General features: G+C 46.3%; 2 non-coding genes and 1 pseudogene across 2 annotated transcripts; all 3 read left to right on the top strand.

The window, feature by feature from the left end:
- Positions 1-461: 461 nt before the first annotated feature.
- Positions 462-2,033, top strand: LOC129117071 (uncharacterized; annotated as a pseudogene).
- Positions 2,034-2,323: 290 nt separating this feature from the next.
- On the top strand, positions 2,324-2,518 carry LOC129117072 (U2 spliceosomal RNA). The gene has a single exon (XR_008533768.1). It is a non-coding gene; the product is annotated as a U2 spliceosomal RNA (small nuclear RNA).
- Positions 2,519-2,934: 416 nt separating this feature from the next.
- LOC129117073 (U5 spliceosomal RNA) lies at positions 2,935-3,050 on the top strand. Its single transcript, XR_008533769.1, has one exon. It is a non-coding gene; the product is annotated as a U5 spliceosomal RNA (small nuclear RNA).
- The last annotated feature ends 343 nt before the right edge of the window (positions 3,051-3,393 follow it).

The raw sequence follows: 3,393 nt of genomic DNA, 5'->3' as shown, positions 1-3,393 counted from the left end.
CTCAAAACTCAATGCCACATTGCGGCAGAGGCCAACCCCCAGAGTCCGAAGGGGAAATGGAGCCCAACCCCTTCACCCTTCCCCCATAAGAGTGAAGGAAGAGCTCCATTCACAAGACATTGAATAACTGCTTTTTTTTTTTAAAAAAAGACATTTAACACTGAAATGCCATCTTTAGTCCTTTAAAATGTTTTACCTGTTAATTTTAAGCATACTCATGACACTCACTTTCTCTACCATCAATGTGAGAAGTGTGAAATCGAGAGTTAGAGCCCAGACTGTTTTATCCTTTCTTAATTCTTTTAAGTCAGATGTGTTTTTAATACAGGAATGTGGCCTGCCTTTTTATAACCACTACAGGGAGTGGGAAAACCTATGGCCACAAACATCAATATGGAGCGGTTCGAACTAAAATAAAAACGATGGAGTGGCCATTTTAATCAAAAACCCCCTTGTCCAAGTCATAAACATTTTATGCACTGACCTTTTATCCCTCAACAGAACGCTGGACTTGACTGACTGGTATGGACGAGCCTCTGGGTCGAAGCTTAATAGAAGCAAGACCCAAGCTCTTTTTTATGGACCATGGACAGCAACTGAAATGACAGGACTCCCCTGACTGTGACCCAGACTTATCAAAAGATACTTGGGATTAAATTTGATGGGGAAGGGGGAGGGAAAACAAATTGGCCAGACGTGGTAGGGAAAGTCAGGCAGAGACTAGGCTACTGGACACTTAGAGGACTGACATTAGAAGGAAAGGTTTTAATCATCAAATCAGTGATTTTACCTTTGCTTTTACTTATCAGTTCTGTTTTTATCCCACCTAGGAAAGTGCTTTTAGAGCTAGAACGAGCCATTTTTTATTTCCTGTGGGGGTCCAAGTGGGAACGGCTCAGAAGAAGCGAAATGAAAAAAACAAAAGAGAAGGGAGGAAAAGGAGTGCCGGACCTGCACCTGTTTTTAGGCAGCAAATACATCGCACAACATCTTAAAGTCGCAACAGCCCCATCCAGAAACCCAAAGACTGTAGCAATGACACGATTCTGGATGGGGTCTTACCTCAGAAAAATCAAGCTTTTACCCGTAGACCTTAGAACACCTGTGTCTTTTAACCTGCCACCAGCTTATGCTTTTATTGAGACATTTTTACGGCATTTCAAACTTGAGAAGGAGGATCTAAATGTTTTAACTGACCACCGCTCTTTGATTTCTGTTGTGCAGGAGCGGGAACCAGTGAGCCCAGTGCGTGGGCTTGCATTCGGCGAGCCCTCGACAGTTTGGCGCAACGTGAACCATTCCGCTCTTCCAAACAGACTCCGGGACCTGTCTTGGATGGTGGCTCACGAGATCCTCCCAGTCAGAGCCGTAATGCATTCCCGGGGCATGTCGGCACACTCTACCTGCCCCCGACCAGGTTGTGGCGCCCCTGAGTCGGTGAGGCACCTGCTCTGGGAGTGCAGCGCTGCCGTAGACCAGTGGGCAATGGCCGGCTCCTTAAATTTCCCTTGCCAGCTATTCTTGCCAGCAAGGGAGGTCCTGACATACTTTTGCGCAGCTGGTGCTGTGCATTATGGGGACTGAGCCAGAATAAAAACACTTCCTGTACCAGCACATGACTTTGGAAAACAGTGGTGCTGTATGGGGTGAGCCAGAATCCAGCCATGACTTTGGAAAACAGTGGCTCACCCTGACAGCGATTAAGGGTGCAATGTGGACCTCCAGAAACTTGCTGACAAGGAGGCACATGCAGATCCCCCCCGTGGCTGTGATCCGAATGGCATCAGCAACTGCTCAGATGGGTGGAGCTGCGGGCAGCGGGCCTAGGACACAGCCACAGAGAAAGATCGCCTCTGTGCCCATTCGGCGGAAGGGGCCGGAGCCACACGTGCGAAGGTCGAGGCAGCGGCGGCCTGACTCTCCGGGAGAGGCAGGTGGGAAGGAGCAACAGGGTGGGGGTCTCCTCTGAGCACCAAGATAGGACCCGGAGAGACCATATCTGTTTGGGAGAGCGAAATGAGTTACCTTGGTAGGGACTCACCCCGGTCATGCACAACAATGGACCTTTTAAAATACTTTTTACCTGTATCGTACACTGACAGACATTTAACTTTCCCTTTTAAACTATAACATGTTTTACCTGTAATGCATTTTGAATGGCTGTTTTAGCTTTTAGATAACAGTTTTATGGTTTTGCAGAAGACAAATTTATTTATTTATTAACATGTTGTATTTTCAAGAGTGAACTCATTTGTACTGAATAAGCTTACATGAAATGTGATATGATATATTTCAAAAGTGTTATTATTTGATTTGAACAATAAAATTTTTTATTGTGTAACTAAATGTGCATTGAAAAAAAAAATCTGTTCTTATCAGTTTAATATCTGATATGTCCTCTATATGAGGATAACTTATTAAGCAGATTTTTAGCACTGGGAGATGAAAAAGGGGCTTGCTCCGTTCACTCCACGCATTGACCTGGTATTGCAGCATCGCCAGGAACGGTGCACCCTTCGAATGACTTGTGAACAACAAAACATCAAACTCTTTAATGCAAGACACGAGGCTGTGTATGTGAGTAAAGAAAAGCCCTGTTTACTCCTTAATTGTGCTCTTCCTGGAACCTCATTGTTCTCCCACTCTCAAATCACTATATCCATCAGCCGTGTCTGCTGGGGGAAATTATTTCCAGCTCTGAATCAACAGCGAGGGGGAAGGAAGATAAATACAGCTATTCAGTTTCGCCGATTTGATTGGAGGGAAATAAATTGAAGAATGTGGGAATATTGCCCTCTCGGAAGGAAATGTGGGCGGGAGTAGTGGAATGGGTGTGGCTTGGAATTTGGAATGCGCCACGTCGACTGAGGCTCACCGCGAGAGTTTTGGCTGGGACGACTGGTGTCTCTGGCTGCTCTCACCGGGGGGCGGTACTTACTTTGGTTTCTCTTCATAACGCACAAGTCTTTCGCCTTTTACTAAAGACTTCCGTGGAGAGGAACACCAATGAGTTGAACCTATTTTTTGGCAGGCTTTGCCATTCGGCTGAGCCTTGTGTACTTGTCAAAAGAATAGAAGCTGATTTTAACAAGACAAGTGTGCTTGACCTTGTAGGGCCTGTGCGGTTGTGCTAAGCAGCATCCCCCGCAATGCCCAATTGAAAGTACTGCACCATGACAAGCGACACGTGTGCCATGAGGTTGACACGGGCAGCAAACAGTTGGGGATCATCGCTTCTCGGCCTTTTGGCTAAGATCAAATAGACAAGCGGAGATAACGTTGAACGCAAGGAAAATGGCCACGATGGCCCCAACGCAGCCGATTCCAAAGGTCGGGCTGAGATACACGCTGAGGTTCCAGGCTTCGATAGATGAAGACGAGTTACTGTCCAGA

The sequence above is a fragment of the Anoplopoma fimbria genome, unplaced genomic scaffold (assembly GCF_027596085.1).
Source record: "Anoplopoma fimbria isolate UVic2021 breed Golden Eagle Sablefish unplaced genomic scaffold, Afim_UVic_2022 Un_contig_13407_pilon_pilon, whole genome shotgun sequence".
Taxonomy (NCBI): domain Eukaryota; kingdom Metazoa; phylum Chordata; class Actinopteri; order Perciformes; family Anoplopomatidae; genus Anoplopoma; species Anoplopoma fimbria.
Note: the sequence above shows the minus strand (reverse complement) of the source record. Positions and strands in the feature narration are given on the sequence as shown.